This window comes from Vespa crabro, chromosome 7 (genome assembly GCF_910589235.1).
Source record: "Vespa crabro chromosome 7, iyVesCrab1.2, whole genome shotgun sequence".
Taxonomy (NCBI): Eukaryota; Metazoa; Arthropoda; class Insecta; order Hymenoptera; family Vespidae; genus Vespa; species Vespa crabro.
In genome coordinates, this window is record NC_060961.1 from 2,275,001 (window position 1) to 2,294,294 (window position 19,294).

Consider the following 19,294-nt stretch of genomic DNA (forward strand, 5'->3'; position numbering starts at 1 on the left):
AGATCGTGATGAATCCATTTCACGCACATGTCCACTACGAAAGAAGAAGAGAATTTCTTTTTGTCCGTGTATGTATGAGTTTTATCCGGGTCTTATCGCGCACAGTACAGTTCGTTTCATAGTTCGAAGTCTAAAGGACTTTATCGATATATTTCTCTTTTGCCTTCTTTTTTTTTCTTTTTCTTTTTTTTTTCCTTTTTGTAAAGTAGACGTTCGTTAATCCTATACAAAAACACTGTCGTATGATCTTCTCTGAAAATTGTTATGACGAATATCGACACGTTTCATCATTGAGATTCGCGTATGCGAGTGAAAAGCGCGCGACTCCGACGACGCGCACGCAACGATCCGGAGGGTGCATTTCGAGAGTTACTAACGACACTCGCGCGTCTTATTTCTTCCTTCCTTCCTTCCTTCCTTCCTTCCTTCCTTCTTTTCTTCGTTTCTTCGTTTCTTCTTCCCTTTTATTTCTCGTGTTAATTCACGCGTGCATTCTTCCTATCAACGTTGCTCGTTCACATTCGTGTTGAAAGAACACATTCGAGGCCGGCAAAGTTCAATAACCTTTCGTTGTCTCATTAGGAGGGAAAAAAAAAAAAAAAAAAAAAAAAAAAAAAAAAAAAAAGGAAACCCAAACTCTCTTCAAGTTGATCACTTTGTACTACGGTCCTTTCGAGTTCGTCGATATGTATACACAATGTAAAAAAAAAAAAATAAGTCTTCGTAGAAATCTTATCCGATCAGAATTTTAACTTGAACACTAAGTATAACTCTTTTAATATTATCCAAGTTCGTAAGAATCGATTATAGACGGGTTTTCTCACTCACTGCAAGATGTTTCGACAATGAACTCGCGGAAAAGAGGAACTCCGAAGAAGAATAAGAAGAAGCAGAAGAAGAAGAAGAAGAAGAAGAAGAAGAAGAAGAAGCGAAACCGGTCGGTAACTTCCGTGGTGATCATTCGTGGAGAACGTTGAGAGTCTCGTGAGCACTGAAAATACTCGCGACGTTGGAACTAGTAGCCGAGGCGAAGGAGCAGCGAAGTCGCTGCTAAGGCGAGAGCGATCGACCGAGGAGAAAAAGAGAGTTGAGCTCGGACGAAGAACGAAAGAGAAAGAGAGAATGTGTGTGTGTGAGTGAGAGAGAGAGAGAGAGAGAGAGAGGGAGGGAGAGTAAAAGAAAAAGAGAGAAAAGGGATGTGGTAATGGGGGGGCGAGGGGGTAGAAGGAAGGACGGAGGGACGAGGACAGGGCTGGTCGTCGAACCGGTTTCACTCCCGGAGATCGCAACGGGCCAATTGGAAATACCACTGACAATGAGTCCACCCGAGTTGGCCGCCTTACGATCTCTCGACGTTCTTCACCTGACGACGACGACGACGACGACGACGACGACGACGACGACGAGGAACGGAACGAGGACGAAGATCTTCTTCAGGTGATCGCGATAGTAAAACGCGATCGAGCGTGAATCCGGTCCGACCACTGCCAGGTGACTCCAAGGAAACTGAATCTCGAGTTCGATATGCCTTAGAGCGTGAAGAAGGGAAAATACGTGTTCCTAGGATTCGATTTATCTTATTTTTTTTTTTTTGTTTTGTTTCTTAACTTTCAAAAGCAAGCTTTTATATTTCTTAATATTAGATTTATATAGTGTAAGCTTCATAAACGTTTAATCATTGAAATTGTTCGTATGAAGATTTCATCTCTTTCTTTCATTTCTTTTTCTTTCTTTCTTTTCTTTCACTTTTTTCTTTTTTTTCTGTACTTTTTTTTTTTTTTGTTTTTATTTATTTTTTTTTATTTATTTATTCATTCAAACTGTCCGAATTGTTCAATCCATTGGATTTATCTCTCTGAAATATAATAATCGCGAAAAAATTGTGTGAATATTGTCAATGAATATAGAAATAAAAAAATGTCGAGTCCTTCCTAAATTTATATATATATATATATATATATATATATATATATTATTTATTATTTTTCTTTTATCCAACAAACGTCACGGTTCGATAAGCCGAGTAATTCACATGAAAATACGAAAAGCGCGCTCGCGCGCGCGCGCGCGCGCGCGCTAGAGAGAGAGAGAGATAACTTTTCCATCTATTTCTCCTCCTCCTCCTCCTCGTCCTCCTCCTCCTACTTCATCCTCGTGTATCAACATCTCTCTGCGATCATTCATGAACGATATTCGATTTCGATTGTTTAAATGTCGTACGCACGATACGTCATGATGCACCGGTTGGCGCGTTAATTCTACATTTTTTATTCGACATAATTACGCGCACAGCCCTGACAGAATATATAGCATCGATTCGTAGACTATCAGATAAACGGATGGCAACGTGTAAGCAAAATTCAAAATTATTAATGTCCCGGCTAATTAATAAACATTGCTTTCGCCGAGCATTTCATATTTTACGCTAAGCTTGCTCTCGTCCTATTCTTCTCTGTACTGTATAGATAAAAGGAAAGGAAAAATGAGGGTAGAAACGAGAAGACTGGAAAAAGGCAATTACTAACGGTCCACAGAGCGTTGAGATTAATTAATCGGTTTGGCGAGCGCGTGAACGGCACCTCTGGCTAGTCACCTCGCGTAGGTAGGATTTAAATGTTCTCTCTCTTTGTCTATCCTTCCTCTCTCTCCTCTCTCTCTCTCTCTCTCTCTCTCATTCTTCCTTTTTCTCTGTCTCGCTCTTTTCGCTAACAAATTATAGTAAAAGAGAGAAAGAGAAATAGAAAGAGTTACAAGGGGAGAAAAAGAAAAAAGAAAGAAATTGCTGAAAGAAAGTAACGACAAAAGTTAGTTTCTTCGAGTATCCTGGAGCACGCTCGTAGAAAGGACCAAGGTGAAAAGGGCTTTGAAGGAGCCGTTGACCTTGAACGGTGCGTTCTCCCGATCGTAGGTTCCGCGCGGGCTGCCCAAGCGACGGAACGTGCCGGTTTGATGCGATAAAGTAAATCGCATTTTCAAATAATCTCACTTTCTTTTTCTCTCTTTCTCTCTCTCTCTCTCTCTCTCTATATATATATATATATATATATATATATATATACATATATATATATATTTTTTTCTTTTTATATCTAAGTTTCCTTATTTATCATGGTCCTTATGATTCGTACCTTCTTAACGACGAAAACGACGTTTCCCCAATGATTCCGCGCTTTCTTATTTTATTAATTCTCTATCTCTCTCTTATTTTGTATCAGTCTTCAGAAACCAATTTATATAATTCAAATCTGTATTTCTCTCTATTTATCTATCCTATCTCTCGTTCGCTTTACTCTCTTTTTCTCTCTCTCTCTCTCTCTCTCTCTTTCTCTTTCTTTTGAGATACACGAAGAACACGCGAAGTATAAGCGGCAGAATGAAGGAGAGCAGAGAGGCCGACGCGCGACGCTGCGCGTCCCGCAGAATCACGATCCGCACTGGTACGCCATCGAGCGTTAGGGAAAGTTCGCTTACGCTCGCTCTTCTCTCTCTCTCTCTCTCTCTCTCTTTCCCTCTTTCTATCTTTCTCTCTTTCTCTCTTTCTCTCTCTCTCTCTCTCTCTCTCTCTTCTCCCACCCTTTACGCGAACACGACACAAGCGCACACGTACGCGCGCCGCTGGACTTCGCGCGCAGCAGCTGCACCCCCACCCTTAGAGAACGTTGCGCTTGGGGTGGGGATCAACCGATAGGGTGCGCACCTTTGCTTCGAGTAGTGCTAGAGCTTGAGTGAGACAGAGATATTGAAAGAAAGAATAAGAGAGATAGAATGTGAGCAGCCTCTCTTGCCGATTTTCTTCTTCCTTCCTTCCTTCCTTCCTTCCTTCCTTCCTTTTTTCTCCCTTCTTCTTTTCCAACTCTCTCCTCTCTTTCTGTCTCTCTCTCTCTCTCTCTCTCTCTCTCTCTTTCTGTCTCTCTATCTATCTTCCTTTCTATCTCTCCTCTCTCTTTCTCTCTCTCTCTCTCTTTCTCTCCTATCATCTTTTTTTCACTTGCTATCCTTTTTTTCTTCCTCGTCCTTTCTTTTTCTTTTCTTCTTCTCTTTTCTTTCTTGTTTCTCTCTTCTCTCTCTCTCTCTCTCTCTCTCTTTTCTCTTCTTCGGATTACGACACGCTACATGACGATTTCGGACGAAAACATCGTCGAGTGGTTGCTCGAGACCTTGTCTGAAGGATCGCAAGGAAAGGCACCCTGAAGAAAATGCGCTGCCATGCCCGACGGGCAAAAAGGGATAAGCCCAAATGAAAAGTGAGGATACTTTACTGCTTACATTTTTGCGACAAAGATCTCACCCCGGCAACATTCGCCACAGGATATAATCCTAGGAAGGAGTGGAGAAAGGGTGAATCCTTGATATTTTCGAATATCATTTTTCACAGAGCGATAGCCCCTTACATTTTATTTCTTTCTTCTATAGTCATCGCTCTCTTTCTCTTATACTTTCTCTAAGTAATCGGTTTGTTTGTACCTTTTCTTTTTCCTTTCCTTTTCCTTTTTACATTTTTTGTTTTCTTTTTCTTCTCTTTCTTTCTCTCTTCATTGTCAACAATAAAAGAATAATTTTCTTTGAAATTTTATAATGACGTTGCAAAGAAAGGAAGAAAGGAGGGAAATAAGGAAGAAAAGAAAAAAAGAAGGAGATAAATAAGAAGAAAAGAAAAAGAAATTGAAAAGAAATCTTACGAGAGGAAAACGTACGAAAAGGATCCCTATTTACTTATTCCCGTTTATTCATCCAATGACGAATTGGTTACAGGCCGACGCATAAGCAGATCCAACACACCGCTTACGTCCTAATCTTATAGATTTCTCTCCGTTTACTAAAGTATACTTGAAAGATTTTCTCGAAAGAGGAAGTAGACCAGAACGGAAGAAGAGGGACGCAAGAGTTTGAAATCCTTTTTCTACATGTGTGTACTTGTTCGTTCGCTCGTTCTCTCATTCGCATCTGTGCCCATATATAGAAAGAAGGGAAAACGAAATAAGAATAATTTGAGCGCTATTGGATAACGTATCGTAGTTGAAGGTTGGAGAGAAAACGTGTGTATTGAAGATCCACCTGGAAATTGGAAGTCCGTTCTCGGTCTGACCATACACATCGAGAGGAAGGTCAGGCTGGAGCACCTAATCCAATGTTTTACAGGTTTACTGATTGCGGTAGAGCAGTGTGCAATTCTCTCTCTCTCTCTCTCTCTCCCTCTCCCTTTTTTACCCTTATTGCCACTGGATAGAAACTATCCCTTTCTCTCTCTCTCTCTCTCTCTCTCTCTCTCTCTCTCTCTCTCTCTATCTCTCTAACTCTCTTAACCGTCCCATTCTTATCCTCGTCGCTTTGTCTCGCTTCCTGTCCTAATTCTTCGACAAATAAACGCATCATTGAGCAGCCGTAGATTTACCAATCAGAGGAATGCCTTCGTACAGGACGACAGAAGCCGTGCGGAAGCTCGATTCGCGATTCGGAATAGCAATGAAAGCGGACCTTTAAATCCAACTGGTTTCCACGTCTGTTCTCCTCTTTCTCTCTCGCTCTCTCTTCTACTAACATCGACTCGTCGTGATTCTCGATTCGAGACGATACGTGGTATGCGTTCATACCCTCTTTCATCCCCTCCGACCCTGCTCGTTCATCGGTACATATTAAAATACGTTCCATAGAGGTACGGTTTCGTTTTCCTCCTCGAATTTCATCGAATCTACTGGCTCTCTCTCTCTCTCTCTCTCTCTCTCTTTCTCTTTTTATCTCTTTCTATGTCTACAGTACGTTCATTTTTATTTTTTATCGGCCATTTTATAGAAAAACTAATATAGAAAAAAGATGAGAACTTAGGTAGAAACTATTATAACTTTTTACGTTACTTTATCATGACGTAATCTCATTTATCAAGTCCGAAATTTCGCTAATAGTCTCGTCTGCATTGTCTCGCGTGTGTTTACTGTTTCATAGTGGCATCGTTGGAATTCCTCTTCCTTCATCTCCTTCTCCACCGACTCGTACGACGTATTTGCTAAGGAAAGTCGGTGGGTGGGAAGGGGATAAGGAAGTCGGTCGACAAAAGCGAGACAACGATAATGTACACTTCTTGCAGAAGCACGTTGCACGTTGCGTTAGTTTCATGGATGGATGGATAGACGTACGGACGGACAGATGGATGGATGGATGGATGGATGGATGGATGGATGGATGGATGAATGAATAGATGGATGGATGGATGGATGGATGGGTGGATGGATAGATGGATGGATAGATGGGTGGATAGATGGATAGATGGGTGGATAGATGGATAGATGGGTGGATGGGTGGCTAAAGGAACGAACGGATTTCTGCACTATCGATTAAGCGGAAGAAGTACGCGTTGGCGGTTTGTGTCTGTATTAATAATATCTATATCTATGTCTATGTCTATGTCTATGTCTATGTCTATGTCTATGTATATGTATATGTGTGGAAATGTGAAGTAACAACGAAGAGAACGGCTGGTAGAGACCGATCCCGGCCGTTGGATGTAAGCCGATGAAGACGAATGATAACGTCATTATTTTTGCAACGTTTGCGACAGCACCGACTCGAGCACTTTTCAGAGCTTGGAGAATCGCATTTCCAACGAATTAAATGCCCTCCAACGTCAGCTGGCCGTTTAGCGAGCTTTAAAACGTTCGGCTAAAAGTCCACTGTGACGAGTCGATCCTATTTCGCGATTATGAGGGATAAAACGCAGGTAAGAGATCGATTAAAGTAATAATATTTCTCTAACATTTTTTTTATTTTTTTATTTTCTTTTTATTTTCACGATCTAGTCTCAATTAAGAGAAATAGAAGAGATTATAGCTATATCGTTTTCATTGTATAGTAACGATATGCAAGATTCATAAATTCTAATCACTCTCTCAGACACATACACACACACACACACACACACACACACACACACATAAAACCTTGAAAAGTGTGTAAGAACAATACGAACGGGTAAATACGTTTCCTTGCTTCTCAAAAAAGTATTTTCCACTCTAACTAATGGTTCCTTTAACTCTTCCTTTTATTTTGCATCTAGATTTTTCCGAGATTACTGCATTCTCTTTAATCTTATTATTATTCTTCTTGAAAAGTCAGAATGCCGCAAAAAATCGCGCCTAGATCAAACGATAGCCTTTCAAGATGATCCTCGATGTCTGTGATGGTTTACCTTATCCACTTTCCAATAGTGCACAGTGCAATTAAACCGTGAGCAGAAGCTATCGATTTTTCCTTCGCTTATCTCTTTCCCTTGGGAACTGAATGAAAGATATATCGACAAGGCGAAAAGCTTTTCTCAATTAAGAAATAATATTGCCGATCTTTCCGTTATGTGCCTTTCGAAAATAAGCGGATAATCATGGGACAAGTCATGATCAACATTCTCTATTGCTATAACTTTTAAATAAACCGATCCTTTCTGTGTTTTCAATTTTCGATATATATATATATATATATATATATATATATATATATATATATAAATATGTCCTTTCGTAATGAATTTTTTTTGATCCTACAAGATTAAAAAATTTTTATGATAATCGAATATCCTTTATCTATTTTTCAAAATATTACGTTACTATGTATTAATATGATAGATTTAATTCATAGAGAATTGTTTTCGAAGATCATCGAAATGATCGACGCGAGTCATGACTTAATTACAATATTAATTGCAATTGCAAACGTACTCAGCATTCTCTCAGGAAATCCTAAGATCTCGTCTAGACTGTGAAAAGCGTGTACTAAGACGATTGTCACTCGTGTTCCTGAACCAGCTTACGTTCTCGCGAATACGAAATGGACTTAAATCCTATAAAAGCATCTATATGTAGGCTCCGGTAGAATCGTCGATTGTACATATACGATCGGTTTGTCTTATTCCTATACGATGCGAATGAAATACATTAACAATAAGATCTGAAATTGATTTGACAAAGTAAATAATCAATAACAATTTTCTTTTGATCATTAAAAGATTTTCTTTGATAAATGTTATTAAACGTTCGTTCATCAATTTTTTTTTTTTTTTTTGAAATTAAAATTTTCCATATCTCATACGCATTAACAATAACGAGTTTTAATCATTCATGCCAGTTCGTTCTCGGTTTTACGGAATATTTAAAAATATTATGGATTATCCTACGGTGTTAGTTTTTATCATAAATTCTCGTTTACGGGAAGGCCGTTCTTATCGGCATAAAATAAATTCCAATATATTAAGTTGTAAAGCGATATAACATTTTGAATTCATCTTTTTTTCTTTCTCACTTTTACAATTACACGACGGCTCACGACCAAAAGAAATTCTCGATGTTTTCTCGCAAATTATTTCTCTCGTCGTTGGTATTAAAGTACTCTGTTGGATTTTATATTAAAAAAAAAATAATAATCTAAGTTAAAGTGTGGACGGTTACGATAGAAAAAAAAAGGAAAAAAAAAAGAAAAGAAAAAAAGAATCAAAAAAAAAAAAAAAAACAAAAACAAAAAAAATAAATAAATAGACGTAACAAAGTGTGAAAAAGTCAGATCACGATGGTAAAACGGAGTTTGAAGTGTATATCCACTTATCCTTTTTTCTCTTTCTCCTTTTGTTTAATTTTCTCTTTTTTACTTTTTTTTATAATCACATCTCTCAACGGAATTCCGTTAATGCGCAAATTTTAGGGTCGAGCATAAAGCTCTCTTCGTGGATAACACCGTGCGTTTTAATCACGTGCGGTCGCGCTATATCACGTCGACGCGTTCGTCCGTACTATCATAAAATGGAGGATAATGCAGTGCCCGGTGCCTTTTCAATATCCGCGGTTCAGCGGATCGTAAATGAACTTACGGTTCGACGTGCTGTAATCCCTAAGTTTACAGCACCATTAACAGGCTATGCTACTCACGGAAAAAGCTCTATCCGCTCTCTCTCTCTCTCTCTCTCTCTCTCTCTCTCTCTCTCTCACATCGTCTTCCTTCTCTTCTTCTCCCTTTTCTTATCTTCATCCTCTTTCACCTCATCCTTGAACTTTTTCGCTCGATATGCCACGATCAAAGCTTTTGGTTCTATTTTGTAATATGCTTGATACAACATGTACAACAGGTACTTATTTGTTTGAGTAATAATTTATTAATATCAATTTAATAAGTATTTTTTATAATATTTTCTGTATTAAAAATGCACGACGCAAATTAATATATTATATTTTTATTATTATTATTATTATTATTATTATTATTATATTACATTAGATCGATAAAATCTATCTGTATTAAATCCAATAAAAATTTAACGAGACACCTTGGGATCCCTACATCAAACATTTTACGAATGATAATTACAAGAATATGTATGCAATGTGCATAAGATATTCAGGAAGGACGCGGATATCCTATGAATATATGCATGCTCGTCGCATATCTAAAAGATATTCAGTTTCTCGACGGTAATTTTGCTTACCCCTGACGAAAGCAGTACGACTGCGTTTCGTGGCAAACAGTTTTTCACGTGACTTGACAAAGCTAAAATGCATGATGAAAAAGAGAACGGGGAAAAGGAAAAGAAAAAAAGAGAAAAGCAAAGAAATAAAAAGAAAAAAAAAAAAAAATTAGATATATCCCAACGATTTGATAGGATGATATGACTCCTGGCAAACAAAATTTTATACGTCAATATCGTAAGTTCACCATAGAGTCAAGTTCCATGAGATCTTGCTAGACTATCGATAAGCAAAAACTTCAATCCTATACGATCGTTTCATGGTACTCGATAATTTAGTACGATTTCTCGGTTGGGACTTTAGAATATACACACATATATATGCCTGTATGTGTGTGTGTGTGTGTGTGTGTGTGTGTGTATGTGTACATACATATTTAGTTATCTACCATGAACGATACCAACCCTTTGAACTTTGCCATCCGTTCTTGAACAACGTATCGCTACCTACATTTATGTTTAATGTATGAATAAAAAGTCGGTGTAGGTACATATATTTCTTGTCGGTAGAGAGAACGGTAACTCGAACGATTTCTTCCCATTCTCCCACCATCGCTACTGCTATACTAACACCAAGCATCCATAGCAATAGTAACAACACAAATCTTCTATCTCCATTTCAGAATACGTGTCTTATTGGCGAAAGGCAAGAGGCTTCGAGTAAGAGCGTTTTCTTCTTTCGTATTGGCAATTCATTCTCACGAACCTTCGAGAAGAAACGAACGAAGTTCTTGAAGGAGTTTGAGAAGAGGAGTAGAAGGAAGAGGTTGCCTCCTAAAACGATGTAAACTGCGGAAACGTGCAAATAAGTAACCCACGGACCGCGAAGCTACCGACCTTCAACGTCTGATAAATTGTTCTCAGGTCGGAGGTTAGCGCTATTCCGAAGGATGAATGTGCACTAATATGCGGCTGCGAATAACTCGGAGAAAGTTCTCCGTTAGTCTCTCTCTCTCTCTCTCTCTCTCTCTCTCTCTTTCTATCTATCTATCTACCTATCTATCTCTCTCTCTCTCTCTCTCTCTTTCTCTCTTGTTCCCAAGGGAAAAATTTCTATCGGACCCCGTGGGATCTTTTCAAAGAGAGAGAGAGAGAGAGAGAGAGGAAACGTTCGCGAAGCTTTGTAGTAACGTAATATGGAAAGTACTTTCCCGTACGAGCTTTCGAAATTAAGCTTTAACGAGGAAGCACAGAAGCATCGTCGCGTGAGACCGATTCGATCGGATTCACCTTCTATCTAACCCAGAATATTTGATCAAATCTCTTGGAAACTTCCAAACGAATATCCCTTTTGCTTTTATTCTCCCCCATGAAGAATCTCGCACTACATCGAACATTATAAAATGATGATTCATATGCGCGGCACGTTCCGAGAACGATAGCGATTGGGAGTCCTTTTTTGTTGGAACGAACTTTCCGAGTTCACCGGAGCCACCACGTTGGCCGTTTGCGAAACTGAAAAACAGCTTTGCGAACAAACAAAACAACCACGGAACAGTGATAACAATTCTGGACGAATTGAAATTGAAAAACAATGGAGCAAGCTTTGAACTCGCTTACGTGCACCGAACAATAATCGCAATGTCGCTAAGGAAATATTATCGGTATCCTAGAGAAAATAAAATAATAATGATAATAACAATAATAATAATAATAATAATAATAATAATAATAATAATAATAATAATAACAATAATAATTAAAGTAAATAAAAAAAGGAAAAAAGGAAAAAAGAATACAAAATTTCTCCACGTTGAAGGATTGAATTTAATTGGCGCGGGAATTTTAACAACTTGCGTCGACGTTGAATTCGCCAAATAAATACAAGATCGATATATAATACATATATTTATAAAAACATATACATATATTAATATATATATATATATATGTGCATGTGTGTGTGTGTGTGTGTGTATCTATATACGTAGATATATTCGATAACAATGCATAAGGCTTTCGAATAATATTCGTGGCTATAACGTTACGTCGTATTGTTGAATGCATTAAGCTTATTTATCACAAGAGCATAAATCCTGCCATTGATCGAATTAACAATAATACCATACAAACTTGATCAAAAATGCGATATTCATCAATGCAATTTCTATTGATCTTATATTGAACAATAGAAATAGCTTCTTCATTTAACAAGTACGAGAAGATCGCCAAAAATTTTTCAAATATTAAAGAGCTTAAAATGAAAGCGTATTATTTCTTTTACATCGCGTTGAAAAATATAATTGAAAAATGGAGAAAAACGTAATTAAACAAAAAAAGAAAAGTAATAAAATAAATAAATAAATAAATAATAATAATAACAATAAAGAAGTTAGATAAAAAAGAAGTTTCTTTAGCGATATAATAACGCGATATAAAATGCCTAATTGCAAGAATGATAAAGAACTCTGATGTTTCTTTTCTTTTCGATGATATCCCTTCTCTACGTGTTTCTGAAGTACCACGAAAGCTTAACGAACGTAATGAAATTATCGTTTTGCCTTTTACCGTATGCGAAAAGTGAAACTAGCTAAACTGTAAGGAGGCTTACCTGCCGTGAAACGAGCTATTTACAAGGGAAGCGTGTGTGCGAGTTACATTTCTTTCTATTTCTCTCTTTCTCCTCTTTCTGCTTTTTTACTCTCATTGTAAGAACTTTCACGTTATTCCCTGCAAAGAGACACTTTAAAACATCGTCTCTGGGCAAGAGAAAAGAAAGAACGGACGAGTTCATACGTACAAATAGAAAGCAAATGGAATCAGATTTTTAGTTAAATTTTAACTAATCTGCTACTACTTTATCTCTCTCCTTTTCTTCCTCTCTCTCTCTCTCTCTCTCTCTCTCTCTCTCTCTCTCTATCTCTCTTTATCCATTTCTTTTTTCAAAAAAAGAAAGTAATATTTTAAACATTTCAATATGAAATTAACAAAATGAAATCCAATTATTATTTTAACGATAATACTCTCTGACGAAATTAATTCTCATAGATTTTGATGATTCTGAATTTTAAAATTTACTTAATTTAATTTATCAAACAACGCAGTACATATGTGAAAGATATGGATAACAAAAAAAAGGACTAAAGAAAGAGAAAGAGAGAGAGAGAGAGAGAAAGAGTGATAGAGATAGAAAGATTGAGTGGTGAGATCGAACGAAAGTAGAGATCTAAGAAGATAAAGGGTGTTCCGAGCGAAAGCGATGTTTGAAACGTGGTTAATAAAATCGCATGAATATTCAGCACCCGGGGAATTGAAGTTCCCGCGGGATCGAAACAAAAAAGTCGTACGGATTTTCCGTTACACGCTCCCGTCGCTCCGGAAAATTGAACTTTTAGAATCCGCGTGGATAATTCTTTCCGTTCCTCTCTCATTCCCTTTTCTCTTTTCCTCTCTCTCTCTCTCTCTCTCTGTCTTTCTCATCCACACATACACTCTATCGGTACTACTCTCTTTTTTTCAACGCTAGGATTTCGAAATTCAACATTGGCTATAAAAATCCGAGTAATATTGGTTCTGTCGCTCCTTTTTAATCGCCGAATATTACCTATCTCTCTCTCTCTCTCTCTCTCTCTCTCTCTCTCTCTCTCTCTCTCTCTCTCTCTCTCTCTCTCTCTCTTACTCCTTCTCTGTGTGTAAATATATATATATATATATATATATATGTGTGTGTGTGTGCATAGACTGTATGTATGGATATACATATATTGTATCTATCTATCCGAACGGTAGCAATGGCCGCTTCGTCGGCAGCTGAAAATATCGTTTGTGCCGATTTTGCGCAGAGTCACCGTCGCAGTTGATTTTTTGAATGAATAAAAAAGAGGGACGCGCCATCCTGGGTGGACGTTTCATTCGAAAGTTATCGAGAAGGTCTCATACCAACGGCTAGTCGAATTTGAACATTCGAAGCTTTTTTTTTATTTCTCTGAATATATTCTCAAATACGTTCGATTATAGTTATATAAGAAATATATATATATATATATATATATATATATATAGAGATAGAGAGAAAGAGAGAAAGAGAGAGAGAGAGAAATTAATAGAATTAAATAAAGAAAAAAAAAAGAGAGAGAGAGAGAGAGAGAGAGAGAGATTAATAGAATTAAATAGAAAAAAGAGAGAGAGAGAGAGAGAGAGAGAAAAGATCAAAGATAAATGTAATTATAATGATGTTGGAAAAAGGCAAAGACTTATTAACGAGTTTATTTTGATTTTGTTATCTTTTTACTTCGGAGTTCGAAGAAAAGCTTTTAAATGAAAAGTATTGGCGAATCAAGAACAACGGTTCAGAATTCGACTTGAAGAAGGATTCTTGGATATATTAGACATCGTCTGGTGGCGTCTATCGAACATTTCGATGCGAGGCAACGCTTCTTTGCTTGCGAAACAAACACCACCGATTTAGAGATCTTTCGAGAGACTAAATAGAGTCGGCTAGGATACAGATTCTATCCGTTCTTGCTCTTTTCTTTTTCTTTCTTACTTTCTCTCTCTCTCTCTCTCTCTCTCTCTCTCTCTCTCTCTCTCTGTCTGTCTGTCTTTTCCTATCTCTATTCTCTCCCTTTTCTATACCCTAGGCTCTCCGCTGCAGCTCTACGTTTCATCGTAATCCTCTGTTTTTCTAACCATCGAGAAGCTAAGATTTTTCTCGTTAATTGGTTCCCCGTGTTTTTCTCTTTATAATAACGATCGCATCAATGTTAATTATCAGATAGGAGAAAAGAAAGGAAAGAAGTAGATTATCAAGAAGCAAATTGTTTTTCTTTTCTTTTCTTATCTTTTGCTCGCCTTTCCTTCTTTTTTTTTTTTCTTTCTTTCTTTCCTCTCTTTCCCATCTCCTCCTCCCCCCTCCCTCTCCCCACGTCCCCTCCACTCCCCGTTACCCATCGTCATCTCAACTTTGACGATTTCTTTTGGAAAATACATTAGGAAGAAGTGGTTGTCTTTAAAAAGAACGTCGACATTTTAAACCCAACCAAGCTTTACTTCCTTCTTTTTTCTATTTCTTTTTTTCTTTTTTTTTTTTTCCATCTCTTCTCGACGCCGTTCCACCCTCACCACCTTCCCTCCATCTCCACGCCGACTCCATCATCACCATCAAATCCTTTGATTCGACTTTCTTAGATCGACGTTAATAAATCACTGATCACCTTTAATTTTAATCCAATGGAAATGTAATGAATTCGACTTATCCTTCTATAAAACAATATAAACAAAGAGACGAATAACTATTTAATTAGACTTTCTTAGCTGTTGACTAACAGTTTCTAAATTCACCTCTACCTGATAATTAGGCTTGCGGCTTGCCGTGAGAAGCGTGGTTAAATAATTGAATCCTCCGTGTCTGCATGTGGCTTAGGGGTACCGTTACATCTTCCCTCACGACTACCGAAATTCATAATGCATCGTCGTTCGTCGACAAAACACATCTATCGTTAAAGTACCTTACGATATAAAATAAAGTATTGTCAATCATCTCGATACTTTGTTATTATTAATTTGAAATAATTTACAATGGAAATTATAGAAAATCTGTGCTAAATTTGATATCTGAAAAAGGAAATGCGTTAGAGGAGTAAAAAATAAAAAAGAAAAAAAGGAAAAAAGGAAGAAAGAAAAAAAGAAAGAAAAGAAAAATAATTAATAAAATAAATAATCGAAGGAAATGTCTCTGATAAAAATGTTTCATTATTGTTTCTCATTGTATCCATTCGTGTATAACATGTCAATCGATTAATGGGACTAATGCGAATCATCGTAAACATTTCGCTCGCCGGAATCGCTCTCAATCGAGAATCAATTAATCTATTAATCGCTTTATAAACTCATAGCGTATACAGGATAATTGTTCGAAACTCTTATTGAAATATCGCGTCTCTTCTCAACGAGCATATATATATTCGATATGCGGGTTCATTAATAAACGACGCGATTTATCTCTTATTTCCCTCATCGGCACTGCAAAAATGTCTGCGCTTCGATGTTACTACATTGAATATTATTCACGAAATCAATATACCGAAAATTTTACAATTCCATTATTCTAAAACACGAAATTATGTAGGAAGATTTATTTAATTTTATTCAAATAGTAATTCCTCTAAAAAAAGGGATATGTCCTAATTCAGATCTATTTCATCTCTATTAAATTAAACGTTTCGTCTATTTTTATATTAGGATAAAAGAAATTGCGCGGATCCGACCGACGGTTCTTTTCTTCTTCTTCTTTTTTTGTTTTATATATATATATATATATATATATATATATATATATATATATATATTCTTTTTTATTTCAAATAAAAAGCGTCCTATTAATAACAAAAGAAACTTCTAACGAATTAACGAGTAAAAAAAGAAAACTTTATGTCAAAAGATCGTCGAGATATTCACGTTGACGAGTGCTTGCTTATACGGAGTTGCATTTTGACGAATTTATATGCTAATTTCGTGTGTCCGTAGAGTTCAGGATTAACTTTTCGCTCTAGTTAGTGATCGTTCCAACGACCTCCCTTCTCTCTTCTCTATCTCTTTCTATGCCCCTTTGTACTTTCTCTCACCACGAAACAAAGTCGTATAACATTTCGTTTATAATATAGCCAAGTGGACTATGGCAAACATAGTATTTCATAACGATGCTGATATATATAAACTATCCTCAAAAATCATGATACGAAATTTCTTTTAGGAAAAAGAAAAAAAGAAATGCTTTTCATTATTATTTATAAAAAGAAAAACTTTTATTTGGCTATGAGAAAGAAAAGAAAAATGTAAAGTATTATATCTACTATAAAAAGAATTTTTATAATTTCAGACTCACTGATTCTCACTAACCGAACAAAAGTTTCCATCGAACTTACCAGACTAACTTTTAATCCGCTTCTATTCCGAGAGATCGTACCATGGTGAGATAGCCAAACGCAATTATTCTTCGTCTGCCCGATCAATAACCACCTGTTAATAATAATTTGTTAGAGAGCTTGGCAGCTGATCGAGAGTACGCTAGGCGGACACATCAACCACGAATTTAATTGAAGGGATAATGATATCGGTACAAACCGCAACTTTCTTTTTCTTTTCAGTTTTAATAAGTGATTTTAAAAAATGACGTTTGTCTAAATAAATTGACCAACTAGTCGATAATGATAATTGTTCTATTGATATTGTGCGATAATATTTATTATTAGAATTAGATTTCATTTTTTTAATAATGTCAATGGCTATTTTTGATTTTATTTAACAAAAATTAAAATCGAAGGAAAGAGTTACATAATACGTAGTGTGTCCTTTATCATTTTTGATATATCCTAGAAATTCTTTAAGGACAAAATCCATTATCCACGGAGAAAGAGAAGGAAGGAGATAGAAGAAGAAGAAGAAGAAGAAGAAGAAAAAGAAGGAGAAAAGGAAGCTTTTCTCGTCCGAAAAGCTCGCATAACGCGTGAGCCCTACCTGAAAGTTTTATTGTTACTTGGAAACATCTTGCTGCTCCCCAAGTATATAATTCCATTGTAGAATGATATGAAGAAAGAGAAAAAGGAGAACGTTTAATGTATCAAAAAAAAAAAAAAAAAAAAAAAAAAAAGAAATGAACGTCGCCAAAGAAAAAAATCAATAAGTAAATAACAAAGAAAAAAAGAACAAAAAAAAATAACTCTAACGTTTCCAACTGCTCTATATTGTTTTATTTATGTTTGTAAGGACACCGTTGTAAGGGCAATAACTAGAAAATAATAACGACAAATATATCATTTTGGTTAGAAATTAAATAAGTTAGAAAATATATATCAACGATTATTAGTGGGTCAACACCGGTGATCAATAGCGTCTTAAGAATAATATATTAATAAAAACATTTATACTTACTTACATTCATATTTACTTGATGAGAAGACTCGATGAAAATACTGAATAAGTAGGACGAAGTAAAAAATAGATCCATACGATCATCTTCGTCTGGTTTCATGAATAAAATTTTAATCTAAGCACATCATAAGTTTAAATTAAATCTTACGTCTTTTTAATTAAACCTTATATAGATTTACATCAATGAAAAAAGAAAAAAAAAAAAATTCTAAAGACATATTTTACGATTGAATAAACAGTTCTGATTGGTCGATCAGATCGCGATATAAAAAAAAAATCTAATTCTTTTTCTTCCCTATTTTCTTTTTTCTTTTTTTTTTTTCTTTTCTTTTCTTTTCTTTTCTTTTTTCTCTCTTTCCTTTTTCTTTTCCATTTTAATTTCTTTTCTTGGAAAATCCGTGCTCTTAACGCTTCGAGTAGCATATAAATGACGTGATTGCTTAAACGTAGGATAAAAATAAATTACTCGCAACATCTCGGTAAAATCCAACGCTCGTACAACCTGAAACGATCCGTACAAATTTATTTGCGCGAAGAAGCATGAAAGAACACGCATTCGACCCTCTCCTCGTTTCGATAGGGCCGGCTATAAAAGGATCACTTGGGGTCAGCTTAAAGCGATTTACTGTTTCAGTAGGTTTATTGTATAGGTCATCGATGTAAGGACCGAATATGTGAATTTGTTCGTACACGTATCGATAATAAAGATAAGGAAAGAAAGAAAAGAAAAAAAAAGAAAAAAAAAAAGAAAAGAAAAAAGAAAAAAAAATATATATATATATAAAAAAAAAAGAAAAAACTTGGTAAGGGTAAACGATCGATCCCACGATTTGTCTCGTATCGATGATTTGCGATTGACTTTCTTTCGACAAAAACAAACTTTCTCCCCTTCGACCTTTTTTATCCTACTTCGACCCTATACAATAAAAAAAAAAAGCTGCGTGTTCAACCGTTATTTCACAATTATTTTTTATCGTCGAAGACTACTCTTTTATGTGATCGAATATCGATTATATTTCTTCGAAGAAATTTTATCTATTTTAAGATTATTTTACATTATCTTGTCTTATCGTTCATTGCTCTCTTTCTCTCTCTCTCTCTCTCTCTTTTTCTCTTGTACCTTCTGAAGTAAAATCCTAGTTTATTTTAAAGTAGAGTCCGATATTACCGACGAATTTCTAGAAATAGATAGTAGTGACAGCGATTGGTAAAAATTACAACTACGTATGTTGAACTGTTTAGAGATTATTGTATATGAGCTATTTTGATAAATTATTGAATCGTTGTTAATATAATTATATGATACTGATTAATACGATAGTACTTGCATTCTTTACAACAACAACAATAGTAATAATAATAATAATAATAATAATAATAAATTTTAGAACGCTAGCAATATTGATATATAATAGTATCGATAATATTATAATTCGTTTATATAATAATGTAAAAATGAATAATTAAAACAGAATTATTAATATACTAAATACGAGCACGATGTTATCGGAACGAAATGTTACAATAGACTGAAAGGTACAGTGATCGACCTCTGTAGATATATATAAATAATAAGCTCTTAAATCGCATGTTTACGTCATTCGTCCCTCGTTCATTTACGTACTATGAACTCAAAAATGTATTTTCGTTGATTATTTTCATTGTCAGAAAATTTCAGATTAATATTATATCGTATTAAAATCAGATTACAATGAGATTGAATTATTATTATAAATAATTATTATAAATAATTATTATAAATAATTATTATAAATAATTATTTATATTCGTTGATTCCTTTTTAACTTTTCGTTTGTATTCATATTACAAATTATTACATAATCATGTTAACAGACAGTAGTGACATCATTGTAACTGTGACCGACCGAGTAAACGTTTGAAATATTTTTATCTTCGTAGTTTTGGCTA

At 35.6% G+C, this 19,294-nt stretch overlaps 1 protein-coding gene and 1 long non-coding RNA gene across 7 annotated transcripts in view; one reads left to right on the forward strand and one right to left on the reverse strand.

The window, feature by feature from the left end:
• The window catches only part of LOC124425776 (tyrosine-protein phosphatase 99A), a 339,523-nt gene extending 336,095 nt beyond the window's left edge, over positions 1-3,428 (reverse strand). The window contains exons 1-2 of one of the 5 annotated variants that reach the window (XM_046966640.1): positions 3,129-3,428; positions 1-991 (exon numbers count right to left, since the gene is read on the reverse strand). The exon at positions 1-991 is cut by the window's left edge and continues 473 nt beyond it. The gene's annotated coding sequence lies outside the window, so the exon portion shown is untranslated. Of the gene's footprint in view, positions 1,771-3,128 lie in introns of those variants that run through there. The other 4 variants (XM_046966641.1, XM_046966643.1, XM_046966639.1 and 1 more) reach the window with 4 other exon arrangements.
• Positions 3,429-3,981: 553 nt separating this feature from the next.
• On the forward strand, positions 3,982-17,497 carry LOC124425782. 2 transcript variants are annotated; one of them, XR_006942572.1, is made up of 4 exons: positions 3,982-4,244; positions 16,314-16,404; positions 16,475-16,550; positions 16,823-17,497. It is a non-coding gene; the product is annotated as an uncharacterized LOC124425782 (long non-coding RNA). The 2 variants fall into 2 exon arrangements; XR_006942573.1 differs by lacking the exon at positions 3,982-4,244 and adding an exon at positions 4,613-6,712.
• Positions 17,498-19,294: the final 1,797 nt, after the last annotated feature.